Source organism: Microtus ochrogaster, linkage group LG7_11, assembly GCF_000317375.1.
Source record: "Microtus ochrogaster isolate Prairie Vole_2 linkage group LG7_11, MicOch1.0, whole genome shotgun sequence".
Lineage (NCBI taxonomy): Eukaryota > Metazoa > Chordata > Mammalia > Rodentia > Cricetidae > Microtus > Microtus ochrogaster.
In genome coordinates, this window is record NC_022032.1 from 21,941,509 (window position 1) to 21,957,774 (window position 16,266).

General features: G+C 41.9%; 1 protein-coding gene across 5 annotated transcripts in view; it reads right to left on the reverse strand.

Annotated features, from left to right (window-relative positions):
- Positions 1-16,266, reverse strand: part of Tenm3 (teneurin transmembrane protein 3) — a 1,721,676-nt gene that overhangs the window by 533,819 nt on the left and 1,171,591 nt on the right. The window lies entirely within an intron of this gene.

Consider the following 16,266-nt stretch of genomic DNA (forward strand, 5'->3'; position numbering starts at 1 on the left):
CACACACACACACACACACACGCACACACACGCATGCTCATCATCATCTTGACTTCAGTTTATTTTCATGTTATTTTAGTTTTTCTCAATTAATATCTTTGTTCATGATGAACTAAGTTAAAGGAGGCCGATTTGGGCATTGTTGAAATAGAAACTCATTAAATTCCATTAGTCATCTTTCTTTTCTTGTACAGTTTTGATGTCTAAATTGAGGCAATCAAGAATAAATAGATCCCTTGCCCTTGGACTCCTGTCTCCCTCATCTCCTTCAAGGGCTGGCTCTAGATGGGTTCATTTCCTCTTCAGAAGAGTCTCCTAGGCATCCAGCCTTTATACCCAATCTCCCCCCCCTCTCTCTTTCTCTTCCTTTTATGGGTTGCTACTTTCTCTGAATTTTAATTTTTTTTCTCCCAGCCCAGCAATGGAGTAGGACATCATACATAGCTTTTCAGCCTTTGATGTCTCTGAAAATACAGGACCTTATCATTTGAGGGTGCCACTCCCTAACAAGGAAAGGGGCTGATTATCAAACTCTATAGACAAAGGGAAGCTATCCAGGGTTCAACTCTATTAGATAATTCTCAGGGTACCTGTCCTTGATCCACGTGTCCTGATGATTCTCGTCTGAGATAACACCTCCAGGTCTCTTTCAAATGGTGCTTACTGTTAAACTGAGCTTCTTGGGGCCATGTGGATGGATTAAAAATTGTCACCAAGGCTGACTTGGATCATATTTTGAAATCTGTGTTCTAGGCTATACTCCAAGCAGAGCGAAACCCTTCATGTGATTTCCAGGTATCCTAGTAAGAAAGATTTCCCTTCAGCCTTGAAGCACTTTCCCAGGACTTTCAAGCAATTCTTCATACACTTTGGACAAGCTTCCAATTTCCTTGTTGGCCCCTGAGATCCACAGTTGTCATAGCCCCTCATCATCAAAAGAAGCTTTGTCACTTAACTCCACAACTCCTCGCCTACTCCTCAGCTAATTTCATATTAAAATCCAGCTATGTGCTCCTCTCGTCATTTATTTCTTGGTATTTCCAATTCTAGAGGGTTCTCTGCCATTCCATTTGCCCTGGCCCCAGTCACCATGAACACTCATCTTTGAACGGTCCAGGTACCAGTCACCATGGCGGGAGGCCTCTCTCATAGCAGGGTGGCTCTTTGGTCCGCAGCTCTCTATAAATATTATGACACCTCCATTTGGAAGACATGTCCTCCAAAAGCCCACATTTCTGGTTGACATTCACACACGCATAGACAAGGCTTCCTCTCACCATCCTGGTACAGAGTCTGAGTTATGCTTAGATACCCCACTGCTGGGGGAACTCACAGGAAGATCTTTTATGATAGGCCACTGCAAGAGTTATCAACTCCGACACCAAAAACCAGGCTAAACGGCTGCTGTGTACCGCCGGTGCAAACGTGCCCTACCAGGCACGAAGCTGCACACTTGCAGCTTACCTCATTTTATCCACAGGACGGACCTGTGAGATGGGGTATCTATAATCATGGAGCAAGTCAGGCTACAAGGGTGAAATAAGTTCCCACGGGGGTCGCAACAAAGGATGCGTAGTAACTGCAGAGCCGACATTCTCCACCCGTGTCCTCGACTGACTTGCGCGGGTATCAGCCAGCACGGAATGATGGGTAATTAGCAGCTGTGCACACACCTCCTGGCCATTTTCTCCTGGCCTCACCTGGACCAGGTAATGGATTGTCCACAACGTCATATTTTTATTAATTATTCGGGAATCCCATACAATGCACCCAGATCACATTCACTTCCCATTCCTCCTGGATTCACCCTACCACCCTGTGCCCTCTTCCCACCCCACCCTGCCCCACCCCCAAAATCCACTAGGTCCAATCTGTGTTGCCCATATCCTCATGAGAGCATGGTCAAACACCCATTTTTAAGGTACCCGGATGATTTAAATACGTATATTAAGGAAAAGGGATTTGTGAGATAAAAAAAAAAAACAGTGCAGGAAACACTAAGGAATATAATTTTCACCTGTGAAAGCAGATCATCATTTCACGGGGAAGATTACCTTTGGTAGAGTCCTCGTGGCAGAGACAACTGCCATGCAAACCATGCCAAGAAAAGAACTGTCTCCTGTTCGTGAATCCCAGCCAGAAATATAGGGCCTGGGGACCATCCCTGGGAAAGCCAGCAAAGCCGCCACTTCCTTTCTCAGACGCTACTTAATTTTGCCGTTTTTATTCTTATTCCGAAGAATCAACAAGAAAAAGAACGGATGTACTAATTAAAGGCCCTCATCTGCCTACCAGAAATACAAATTGTGGGTAGTTGTCTCAGGTTTCCATTACAATATTAAAGAAACTCAGTCAATGATACTTAAAATCTTTACAGAAACAGCTTGATTTATGGCTCAATTATATATTGGGGAATGCGTAAAATAAGTCACGTCATAATCATTTTTTTTTCTCTCTCTCAAGTTTTGGATTCTGAAAGACGATAATCTTGGAAAGATGTTTGAACCATCTTTCTCCCATTGCCTCCAGTCAAATCCAGTCACAACAGATCACTTTAATTGGATTGAAACTGTCTGTTGGACATTCTGCTGCTTACATTAACACACCGAGGGCAATCCCAGGCTGCCAAGTGGTATATATATATATAAAGTGCCCATAATTTACCTGTCAATTCAATTCCTTCTTTTTACCTATCTATCTCCATTTGTGCCAGTGTTTTATAACTGCATGCACACACACACGCACACACACATGTATACACGCACGCGCACACACATTCACATGCAGGAAAACTCAATATTATACAAAGACTGACTGCAAAGGGCAACTATGACAATTTATTCATGGCATTTAATGTCGCTGAGCCTCAGTGTTCTCATTTATTGTTAGGGAGACATGGCTTGCTTTCTTCTCTGAAGGATTTTGTTTTGTTTCTAGCAGCACATGGAGTCTTATCCAGGTACACTAAGGCATGATGGGAAATGTGGTGCAAGCCCGTAATTAAAAACCCATGTCCTTACTAATGCGAGCTGATTTCACTGCATCCTATATCCGTGCAGACCGAGCAGCTCGCGCCACCACGAGCCAATTAGGCACCCCGTAAATACAGATATGCTAATAAAGGAGCCATGCAATTTAAAGATCTAGAACATATTTTTGCTATATTCTAAATCTAGTGCTGACTTTATGTATATATTTTCTTTCTTGTGCTATTTTTCCTTTGCCTGACTCAATTTTGAGGCAAAAATATGTGATTCACGGCAGCAGATGAGACTAAAGTAGAATGACATCCTGGCAGGAAGGGAGACAATGACACCAAGCTAAGCACTGCAGTTGCAACACTGGAGAGGTTAAAGTAGGCGGGTTAAGAGTTCAAGGCCAACCTAAATTTCTTAGTGAGTTCAAGGCTAGCTTAAGGTACGTGCAGGAAGTCTCTGTCTCTGAAAGAATCAGAAAGAGGGAGAGAGAGAGAGGGAGGGAGGGAGGGAGGGAGGGAGAGAGGTATCAGTGATGGACAAACCAGGGGAGACAAAGATAGCATTTGTCTCTTTCCTTCTTATTTTCACACCAGCTTCTTATAAAGATTTTTTTTGATTCTTCAGTCTCCCCCCCCACCCTGTTCATCTCTCTCTGTGTGTATCAAGAACACCATTCATCCACTGATACACACCATCCATCTTTCTGGCCTCCTTCCTTATTACAGGAGAGGAGCTGAATGAATGGGGAGCCTGAGCAGACTCAGGTTTGCCCAGTGTAGAGACCTTGATGCTTCCAACAGACTAGCCAAGGGTCACCCAGAAGGAGGACAAAGCGTGACCGTCTTAAAGAACAACTTGGTCCCCACAATCTCTCAGGGGTGCATGTCACTAAGGGCTAAAACATCAGTTGGGCCCCTTAGGGCAGATAAAAAATAAATCATGTGATATTTCAGAAACATATTTCCAAAGCAGACATCAAACTGTGGAAGGACCTCACACTCTACCCTAAGATAGAATTGGCTTCATAGAAAATGTAAATATCTAAAAGTTAAACAAAAAAAAAAAACGTGAGGTAGAATAGCGTTCTTGAAACACACAGAACATATAACCTGTTACTGAAAGCAAAAGACATCACAGTGACTGATTTTTTTTTAAATTTTCTTTTTATAAGAAAAAAAAAAACGCCTACTCTGAAATAATGAAATGCCGTCTAGGATCCCATAACATTTCTCTGGGCTCCATGTTCGTGACGTGGATGAACACAGCATCGCCATACGCCTGGGTAAATAAAAACAGACTATCCCACCGTACGCACACTCATGCACAGACACAGGGATATCCAGCCAAGGACCCCTCTAGGAATCTGGCTATTTGTTGGGAATGCGGCGAGGAAGGAGTTAAGGGAAAACTGCCCAGAGCCCCTGTGAAGACAACCTTCTACACTGCAGCGAGCTCTAAGGCACTCCATGCTTCGGTAGCTGTTGTTAAAAACATCCCGGATTGGTTATGACAACCTGTGGGTCAGTTTACGCCACAGTCGAAAGATTGGGAAATTCAGTTTAGAAACTTGATCAATATCCATGCCATCTCACATCATAATCCAATTGGCAAAAATGTAGTCAAAAACTCCCTGGGGCAACCCCGAAGAACAACTTCCATTCTGGTGGGTGAACATGGAAAAACCTCCAGCTTAGCATCCCTGATGGGGGATGATGGACGCCTTGAACTTTAACAAGGATTTCCAGGTGATTTGATTGAGGGGTTAAACGCGATAGAAGACAAATGATCAAATTAAAATGAACATGCCAAGGCAAAGACTCAGTTTTTTTTTTTTTTTTTAAAAAAAAAACTCTCCACAAGAACTCTCCCCCCCCAAAAGCATAAAGAACTGTCAAAATAGGATCTTGCTTAAAATGCAAGGTATTTTCAAAGAGAGAATGACATTTGCATACAATATGTGCTGAAGACTGACGAAAAACCCAAAATGCCTTCCTCGTAGATGGAGTCTATGTGACATCAAATGCCAGGATTTAGAGAGAGAAAAAAAGCACTTAAAATGTTATGTTGCAAAATACTTCCTCATGCCTTTCTCTAATCCATGAGTCAACACTTGACACATAAACTCGCATATGGATGGGAAGCTATGAACTCTGAGAGTGGACAGAGTTCATCTGCAAGGCGGCTCACTTTTTAATTAGTCAATTATCCAATACGACGATTAAGAGATGAAAGCTAATACCACTCCAAATGTTAGGCGGCCAGGATCGTCGTGATTTTAGCATTGGTATTTTTATTCTAAACTCCTCTTCCACGTGGTCCGTTACCAGAGTTTGGGTTATCGCCACTTCGTAGCAATTCCTAGATTATCTCTTTATTTTAGAACGATGGATACAGTCCAAAGAGCCACGTTTCTAAGGTTCAACTTCAACCAACTTGTCCGTTTTTAGCAAAACAAAATATCACGGCAAATTCTTCAAACAATTAAATATTCTAACGTTATTCACCTGGTTCTCTGGACTCAAAGTGTTTTAACTTTTAGCACAGAGTGTCTAAAAATGAAACTGTCCCTTGTACTGCAGCTAACGAAAGCACAACAACCCTTGCTTCCTTCCTATTTTGATAAAAATCAGTACAAATGAAATCAAGAGCTGCTTCAAAACGTTGACATTTTCTGCCGCCGTGTAACTGGATTTGAGCGAGTGTACTTAAGCCCACGCAGAACAAGCATGCCTTTCATCTGGAATTCTAAATAATCTGACATACATATGCCTTTATTATTTATGAGCAAAGAGGTAAAGTATCCCCTGCTAGAGGATACAGAGGTACAGAGAGGCACTTGTCAGGCACTGCTACCTTTCTCGTAGGTAAAATCCACACATGGGTTTCCTGTTCGGCAAAGAGAGCTTTTCGTCGTCTTTTTTTGTGGGGCTCAAAACTTACTCTAAGGAACACATTCGAAACGTAAGAATAATCTCTCAAGAAAATAAAAAAACAATACGAAGACCTTGTAGGTCATTATACATCATTCTATTCAAGACCAGTTACTGAGGCCACCTGAAAGTCTCCACCAAGGCTTCAGAGCATACTATCCATCTGTTAGCTCTTAGGTAATCATAACACATCATGTAATATAATCAGAAAACTCCTACTTTTACCAGCCTTTAGATTTGTAAGTAAATATGTCTACCTGTCAAGGGATTTCGGGCTAGCCAGGAGCCAGAGCCTCCCCCCGTGATGCTCACCACTCTTGAGTCAGGCTCCACTGGGTTGTTCCCTTGTCTGGACACTGCCCTGAATTTCAGCTTGCCATGCAATCCCAGGAAAGAAAGCAGGCAGGAGAGGAGGATGAGGAAAGGATCCAGCTGCCAGGCCCCTTCACTGCTCAGCACAAGATTGCTGAAGCCAAGAATTTTCTTCTGTATCAACTTGACTTGCAACAAAGCCACCACAACTCAGGGCCCTGGGCAATGTATTTGTGTGTCTTTTGCTGCACGTTAACATAGCCAAATTTAAAGTCGGCCTATGCAAAAGACTTTTCAAGCAACTGCAAAGCCCAGTGCATACACAGTATATGAAATATTTCGATTCAGAGATGAGTCTTCACAAATAATATGAGAAAGATTTTCTTTCCACGACAGAGGTTTGTTTGTTTGTTTTTATCTCTAGGAGATTGAGTAGACTTTACCGTTAGACTGGCGGCAGAATTTGATAAATGTCAATTTGCATGAGTTTGCCGTGTAAACAGAAACGATTATTATAAAGCATCATTTGGATATTTTAAAATTGGTTTTTAAAGAAGCTGGATCTCATGTTTCGCCAAGGTTAGATCTTAACAGCTACTATTAAAATTAAGTATCCAGGTTTTAACTCATAAGGTTTTTAAAAAGTGTACTTATGGACAATTGCCAAACTAATAAAAATGTGTTTTTTTTTTTTTAAATTTTCACTTCAAGAGTTCCTTTTAAAATAATGCTAAATACTAAATATGTATAAATAAAATAAATTATAACCCGTGGTCAGCTTCTTACTAACATAGATTCACTTCTACAAGTCAACCAAAATTTTCATGAATTTTCTTATGCATGAATACCTGTATTCACTTTCAAATTACATAAAGATTGACAGGGAGAACCAGTTAAAGGAATGACCATTCATTGGTTAGGCTATATAATACGAAACTGCCAATATATGACCATTTCTGACTTCCTAAAATGTCTCTCTCCTACAGCTCGTTCTGACTTGAAAGAAAGAACATTATACACGATACAGGAAAGACGATGGGCTTTCCGATTGCCTACTACACGACTTGAAGCAATTGAGCCTGTCTCCATTTCCTCCTCTACAAAGTGTGGATCATAATGCCTGTTTATCAGGGTCATCAGACGGTTGAAATGCAATAATGGCTAGAAGCTTCCCTGTGACCAACACCCAGGAAGCTATCCTGAAATTATTGCAGCGGGAAGGAGCAACAGTTGTCTGTATAACACGCTCGGTGGGAATCACAGCTGAATATCTTGGAAGGATGTGGTGTGCATGAGCACAGCCAACACTCAGTCCTCCCCAAGCCCAAGACTAGAGAACAAGAATGGGCATTTTTTTCAAAGCGTCTTCCTGCCCCACTCCCCCGTATGGAGGCAGAACACAGACTTTGGTGTCATATCAAGGGACCCTGCTTGCTACTTAAAACCTGTATGACTTAGGCCAAGTCACTTGGCCATCTACAGCACAGGACTTAGAAAATCACTGAAGCCCTTAGGGCAGTGGTTCTCAACCTTCCTAGCGCTGTGACCCTTCAATACAATTCCTCATGTTGAGGTGACCCCAATCATAAAAATATTTTGTTGCTACTTCATAACTGTAATTTTGCTACTGTTATGAATCATAACATAACAGTTATGTAAATGTCTCTGCTTTCCAATGTTATTAGGTGACCCCTGTGAAATGGTCGCTTGGTCCCCAAAGGGTCTCCACTCAGAGGCTGAGAACCGCTGCTTTAGAATATTGTCCTCCAAACAAAAAGCATGAAATAAATGTTAACCACAACTCCAGAGCTCCTTACTCTAACTACGAGAGCTGTCTTGGTCAAGGAAACTATGCTGTCTGCTTTCCATACTTAAGGTCTTTTCTCATAGACAAAATAGCTTTCTTTTCATGATTCCATAAAATTCTCAATAACAGCAACAAGTAGCAATGCATATAGATTAAAAAAACAAAACTCAGGCCACGATATCCAGCCCCAAGTTTGTTCTGTTGTATAACTGGTTTCATGTGTGTATGTGTGTGTGTGAACAAATTATCTAATAACTTTAGGATGGTAAATATTATCTATCATAGTTATATCAGAGGGTTAGGGGGATTTCAGGTATAAATCCTTGTAAAGTGCTTGGAAAAGTGCCTGGCGCAGAGCAAGCACTCAGTGCATGCTAGTTACTATTATCTCAGGCATTAATGAGGCAACTGTGCATGTGACATTTTTCTTTAGATTATACAGACATGGCATGATCATGATCATATTTTATAATAACCGCAGGCACTTAATCTCACATAGTCAGTCACACACAGGCCTCGGTCCCTCTTGGAGCGAAGCTTCTCAGATACTAACTGCCGAAAAGTTACATGCAGAAACGATGGGGAAATAGTCAAAATCATTGTGGTATTATTGTGCACTGATTGTGGTATTATTCCCACCAGAAACAGTTCAGATCACACTCGTTTTCATTGGTCAGAGGCTTGTTTGATGGAACATAAACCTGATACTGAGTCAGAAAAGACCTACAATGACAAGATTAAAGTACCCCAGTACTGTCTGAACATCGCAGCTAAATGCTGTGGAGTAGAGAATCATTCATCCAGTTCAACATTTAAGGAACTACCTACATACTGAACAGAATGTTTAGAGTTAGAAATCCAACAGTAAATTAAAAAGAGGGTCTAAGTTCAGCATGAGAGAATGTGCCTCTGTTCCCTACGCTAGGAAACTTGAGATGAGCGGATCTAAAGTTCAAGTTCATCCTGGGCTACCCACCAAGACTGGGGTGGTAGTGGTGAGAGCATCATTTACTTTTAGAAAGCTTGTAGTAGTTAGTATCTAAAAAACAACAAAAGTTGCCTGTATTCCCTATACTATGGAAGTGGAGACGGAAGGATCTAAAGTTCAAGGTCATCCTGAGCTACACAAGACTATCTTGGGGTGGGGATGAAAGGAGAGCATCATCTACTCTTAGAAAACTTGGGTAGATAATGTATAAAATACAATAAATGTATCTATATAATCCTCATCTTTAAAGAGGTGGTGTTTCTATGGGGCAAGAAGGCATATGAGCTACTTTTTTCCTATTCAGGCTGAACTGGTGATGGAGACAGAGTAACCAAACTGGCAGGCAAATAACACCACAGTTGATTATCAAAGCCAGGATGATGGGTACACTGCACGAACGGAGGAAGGTACCAAGGGTTGGCGCGCCTGACCATGAACTTGACGACCTAAGGCAGTGGAATGTCAAGGATAGGTGGGTAAGATAACAGGATCCCAAGGTGACTGAATTGCTGAAAGGAGGCCACACTGCCTTGAAGGCAACTCAGCCTTTGCCCATAACCCCTGGCATTTTATGCACAGTAATCTGAACCTCAAAGAAAACCACCAGGAGTGCTCAGTGGGGAATATTTCTGTCTCTTTTGTGGATCCGGTTTGACCTGGCAGGAAACCACACATTCTGAAGGCTGGGTTTGGGCAATGGTTTCTGACTGCTTAACACAAAGGCAGGCAGACAAACAACAGAATTTCTACTAGTTCGTAAATGGAAAACTATAGATAATTCACAGGCCTCTGGAGCAATTAACCAGAAAACAAAACGAAAAGGGATTGGGGGTTAGCAGAAAATAGAAAATTCACCACGAACTCTGAGACCACCCAGTGGGGAAAGATGGGAGGGGCTTAAGCTCTCCCTCCCACATTCAATTGGGGGGACACTTCCAATTTGGGGTTTATCGCTTGAGTAGGGAGTTACTACTTCTGAATCTTAGACTCAAAGAGCAGCTACCTCAGAAAAGTCTGTAGAGCCTTGGGTTCGGGATCCACCATAAGTAAGGGCAATCAATGTTGGTCTCTTTGCAGTCAAACTCTACTATTTCGTTGGTGTGTGAATAAAAAGACTTTGTGTTTTCAAAGAAGACCCCATTACCACGTTAATTTATTAAGTCCATAGGACTTATAGATTTCTGTGATCCATGATCTACCCATAGTGTACAGATTATTGATTCAAATCTTACTACAGGACTGCTTTTGTAATGGACAGATTTTGCTTGACACATTTTGATGGGCTCTAGGAAACTAGGCAAATCTGTCCTTAAAATTACTATAGGTCGAAAAATGGTACCTTCCTAATGCAAAATAACACCACAGAGAGGCTTCAACAGGACTCTGTGAGACCTCTGCAGCATCTTTTATAGAAACTAGTCAAGAGAAGTGGTAATTTGGACAGTGAAAATAGAGTTTGCCACAACTCAACCCAAACTGCCTCATTTTGGAGGTGTCGTCTTTTCTCTCTATTTTATTAATAACAATGGAGCGAGCCGTTTGCGCCACCCTTTTCCTTTAATGACATTTGTTCTGAGGAGTCAGCTAGACTAACTGCTTGTCCTTTGCACACCATTAAAGCTCTTGAAAACGCCCTGTAGGAGCTCCCAAGCCCACTGCCCAGGTGACAGCGCTGGCTCTTGGCACTTCATTTACGCCCTGGCAGCGCTGTTTCTGCCAAAGTTTCCGATGTGGTCGTTTCCGATGTGTTCGTTTCCGGGAGAGCGTCATGCCTATAATCATGACAGATGGTTGCAGACACCTCCCTTAACTCTGACTGGAATTCCGTTTGCGAGTCACAGTTTGGTTGTAACAGGGAGCTACAACAGGAATTGTAGGTGTTGTAACAGGAAGCTCATGTTTTTGTTTGGATCTCAAGACCATAAATAAATTAGGAAGATCCCAGAATGCATATATATAAATAATGGCACCATGTCTAAACCTCAGCTAGTGCAATGACAGGATGGGTGGTTTATTGCAGATGACCAAGCTTCTCCCGTAGCATTATAACACTAATGATAATAATAATCACTGTTCTTCATTTGCATTATTTCAGCTAATACATTTATACATAGGAAGAAACTTTAAAAAATGGGTCACACTCCATGAGGAGTCTTTAAAAATAAATACCAGTGGATAGGCTCCCCAACTATAAGTTCATTATGGGCCTCCACAAACTCGGTATTGAATATATGTTTTCTATCAAACATAGAAAACTCTTAGGCAATCATATTCACTGAATCTTTCAAGTTTTGAGACACCATAACTGAACTATACATGAGACGTCAACCAACAAAATCTTTTTTATATTACAGTTAAATTTATTACACCTTGTTGAAGATCAGAAGGCAAGCATGTATTTAAGAAACACCCAGGTGGTTAAAAGCAGAATTGTATCTTATTTCTAAACGCAAGGAAACACACTGCCTTAATACCTGGATTTTCCTATGGATTGAAATCCTGGTTACCAAAACTGAAACTTTCCCTCTCATCTCAGAAAGGCTCCATTTCTTATCTCTAGGCAATAGCCATAAAACGTAGACTAATTTTTTAATTCTATTATATTAGTGGGGTTCATTTGTTGCTCGGAGTTTTGGGGATGCAAATAGACCTGACGAAGCAGTGCCTCCATTATGGAGATGACATTAAATACATCCTCTTGTTCCTCTTCCTAATGAGACATTCACAGGCAGCTCTCAAACAGCAATAAATCACTGCCGTATTGAAGTGAATCGCGATCATAATTAAACACATCCGAAACAACCATGCTATGAATTATGGAAAATCTATCTTGATTTCTTTTACACCTTTTTGGGGGGGGGCATAATAGCTTTATCCTGAAGACAAAAATAGTTGTCACGAAATCTTTTACAGTATCATCATGAAAAAATGGTGACTAAGTTGATGGGCAACGTATTCGTAGGCATTACGGGAGTTCACATAATGTTGTCTCAATATCGAATTTTTATCCCATGCTTTATCGCTCGCCTCTAACATCTGAACTGACTCATACGTTATATGATATTCTGAAATATGGTGTGACCGAGAGACTAAATGCACTCTGCTTTATTCGATTATTTAATAAGTTCTTAGGAGCTTAACAGAATCGCCACTTATAATGGGACTGGCAATTACAGGGACAATCTGGTTTTCCTAGAGAAACAGTCATTCAACACTAAACTTGCAGACAAATGCATCTAACTGCTAATCAAAGTGTAAACCCTCCAGCAGAATACTAGAGAGCTTCAAATCTGCAACATCCAGCAAAACACCAGGAATAACAGAACAGACGGTGCTGATGTTCCTCATGTGGTCCCAACACCAGGCTTTATTTCTTCCAGTAATTTTGAAGGAAGACAAAAAAAAAACAAAAAAAAACAAAAAAGTGCTATCTCCATAGTATAGTGCCTCTTTGGCTTTTCTTTTTCTTTCTTCCTTTTTTGTTTTGTCACCCGAGACTACGGGCCAAGAACATCTATTTGCGACTGGTGATCCTCTGCACCCGCTAGTTCTATCTTTGGGAAGTCAAAATTGATTTTCGTCCACTTGTCACACTAAAAAATCTCAACTCTGTCCTTCCTGCTCCACTCTCAAAAGAGTTCGACGGTATCTGGATCAAAGGATTAGGAACCCGCGGCTTTAAGGGAAGCAAGCAGCGTGAGGGGATGGTGGAAGCAGTCCTGGGTATTTTATGTAAGCAATCTATTTCAGCTTCAAAGGAGGCCTGGCTAAGTGGGTGAACAACATGTAAAGTGCTCACTTGACATAAGTTTTTTTTTTTCTTTCTTTTGGAGTAGTCGAGATAAAGAGAGCCTCCAATCGCTGACCTTTTATTATTAGCCAGAGCCCTGAGAACCAGAGAGCCGCTGGCAGAGGGGGCTCATGGCCGCCCGCAGCGCCTCCAGGGCTCTCGTAGCTGTGGCTCCGCGTTTGCAGCTGCCCTGCTCCTCTTCAAGTTGCTTGTTCCGCTCTCAGGCTGATGCTGCAGGGATCTGATTTCTGGCTCTGGAAACAGTACGGAAGACGGAAGACGAGAGCAGTGAGGCTGGACACGAAGCACCGAGGGGCATGTATCTGCGTGTTCCCCGGAGCCAGGAACAGCCCAGGCTTAGCTGAGGCTTTGCTTGGAAAAAAAAGAAGAAGAAGCGCAAACCTTTTATAAAATTCCATGAAAGAGAGAAGGGAATTCCCATGCGTTCGCGCTCATCTTTATCTGAAAGTAGAGGTGGGGATAAATACCAAATTCTATTTCTTCTCAACAGTTAAGAGATGCACGTGAGCTTTGGATAACGGAATCCTGTCGCTAAGTGGAGAAAACTGCAGTGCAATTCATATATCTAGGTTTTTTGTTTTTTGTTTTTTTTTTTCTACACAGGGTTTCTCTGTGGCTTTGGAGCCTGTCCTGGAACTAGCTCTGTAGACCAGGCTGGTCTCGAACTCACAGAGATCCGCCTGCCTCTGCCTCCCGAGTGCTGGGATTAAAGGCGTGCGCCACCACCGCCCAGCTCATATATCTAGGTTTTATGTGACATACGGTACGCACTGTTACTCCCACACTGAAAGGAAAACCAACTAAATGGGCTAAATATAAAATAATTTTTTTTTTGTAAATCAGAAAGCAATTCTGTCCTATTGATGAAATTCAGTTTTCAGCATCACCTCCACAGCCCAAAACAGCCATGTTTCTGCATGTCAGGATTTTGTGTCTTCCTATATATTAGTAAGCTGAACTATTTGATCCGTAGTTTTTAATCGATGGTCATAATTTGATCTTTGAATAATCTACCAGGTCTCGAGGGATTGGCCCTGGGAGTTTATTTTCATAATCACATGGAATTTCTCTTCAACTTCACTTTCACATATTTCGGATAGCAGTCTAATTTCAATATCACTCTGTGTATAATTAATATTAACAATGTCAAATAGAAAAGGGACTCACTGCATAAATATCAGACATCCTGCAGTGGTTAATATTTAATTACAACGTAATTAATCATAGAAGAGTGTCGGAATCTAATTTATTAGTGTCGCCCTCCAAAACATTATCTTTGATTCCTTTCAGAAAAAAAATATAAAACAGGATATAAAACAGTCCATATAATATATCTATCCTTCTTGCTAACTGGACTCACAGCTTTCCTTCACAGGTTCAAAGAGTTTTATTAATACTCTCCTTGTTCTTAAAGAGTCATGGCTCTTGAGCGCATGCCCGACAAAGAAACAAACTTGAAGAGTCACAAGGCTACTGACCCACCTCTGCTGGGAATGAGGTTAAAATTCAGGGGAGAGATTGACGGATGGTGACAATAAGGACACGGGTTGACTGGTTGATCCTGAGTCACTGTGTATTATCACTCTGCTTATTAGAGGTCCCCTAACAGAGGAGAGGGTGGCATAAGGACAAACAGGAAGTGACTGGGCTCCGCTGGTCACGTACAGTTAAACAAGTAAGCAAGTGTAAAGAGCCAAATGAGACATTCTTGAGGGAAGAAACCGATGCATTCCTTCTTCCTCTGGAGAGCCCTCGTTTCTGCTAGGGACCACAGTCTTTGGAACACAGGTAGATAGACTGGAGAAGGCTACACACAAAGTCTCACATAAAAAGAGCATGGTCTCTAGGAGTAGAACAGGGCCATGTGAGAAGACCTCAGAGAGAGAGAGACAGAGAGAGAGAACGCAATACAGTCGTGGATCAGGGGCAAAGAAGTTCCGATTACCTAGTGGGTCACTGAGAGCTGATACCAAAGCTTCAGAAACAAAGTGCCTTGAGACAGTTATTAGGACAGTGGTACACAGAATGGAATTAGAAAGAAACGAAGGCTGTAAGATTGGTTTCAACAATTGCCCCCAGAGCCAGCAAGATGGCTAAGGGAGAGAAGACGCCTGCCACCAAGTCTGACGGTGTGAGTTTGATTGTGCAAGGAGGGAACTGCCTCTTCAAAGCTGTCTTCTGATCCCCCATATGTGTGTCATGACATGTATAGTTTACTTCAAATAAACCTATGGAAGTTTTTAAATTTTCTTTTTATTTATTCTTCGTGTCTTTCACATCATGCATCTCGATCGCATCCATTTCCCATCCCTGTGTATCTGCTCTCTGTCCTTGCACTGCCCCCCCCCAACAAAATATAAGAGAAAAAAAGAAAAGAAACATAAAGGCAAAACAATCTTGTCCTGGAAGATGTAGTGTGAGACACTGAGTCACACCGTATATCCTTTGATCCATATATCTTTACTGGTGTTCACTGCCGAGAAATCTGTCTCAAGGCCTTTGGTTCTTGCTACACTATTGATGCTGAGCCTTCATGGGACTCCTCTTGGTTATCTTGCTGCTGCCCTGTGTAGTGAAAATCCTGCAGCTTTGGGTCTGCAAGACCGGCACTTTTATGTCTTGCAGGTCTCAGATGTGGTGGACAATGGGGTGGGCCTACCCAGAAGCCTGGTTCTGGGCCTCGGTAGTTGCAGGGTTGGTCAGTCTGTCCATGTCCTCCCTTGTTCTCCCCATCTGTCCTGTGTTGCCCTGGAGGGGGCAGGGCCAGTTCTCCTGCCCTCTAAATATAATATTTTTAAAAAGTATTAAAACTATGCCCCAATACACATAATTTCAGAAATTAGATGAGCTCTACCGAACATCATACAAAATAAACATAACTGTAACATTTAATAATATGATAGATCTAAAATAAATGGGCCAAAATGTTTGAAGAATTCAGACAGTGAAGAAGGATGATGAAGAGTAATGAATGCAAGTTGAGAGCCTTTGAGATGAGAAAACAGGAAAGCAACGGATTAAAATGAGTTAGGAAGAGAAGCATATTGTAAGGGGAATTTTCTTCTGTTTTGAGATGATGAATTAAAGATAAGCACTTAGATTCCATGTAAATGCTTTAGCAATCCAGACCATTGTGGAGCGCTTCCAGAGACTGAGAGGCAAAGGCTACAGTGCAAATGCAGTCGTCAATCCAAGAGGGTGTGACGACATAGGACAGTCTATGGGGGTGGGTGGGGGGAAACAGGGATGAAGCTGCAGAGAAGTAAGAGAGGAGGAAGAAGGAAGCAGAGGCTCCATGAGGGCAACAGCTATGGAAAACCCTCACAGCGCAAGCGCGTGCATGCGTAACAGTCTCGAGAGATACTGAGATGTGTAGTGTGCGTTGTTATGATTATGGATTAGTTAATTCAGTCATACATTGGTGTGGGACGTGTAGTGTG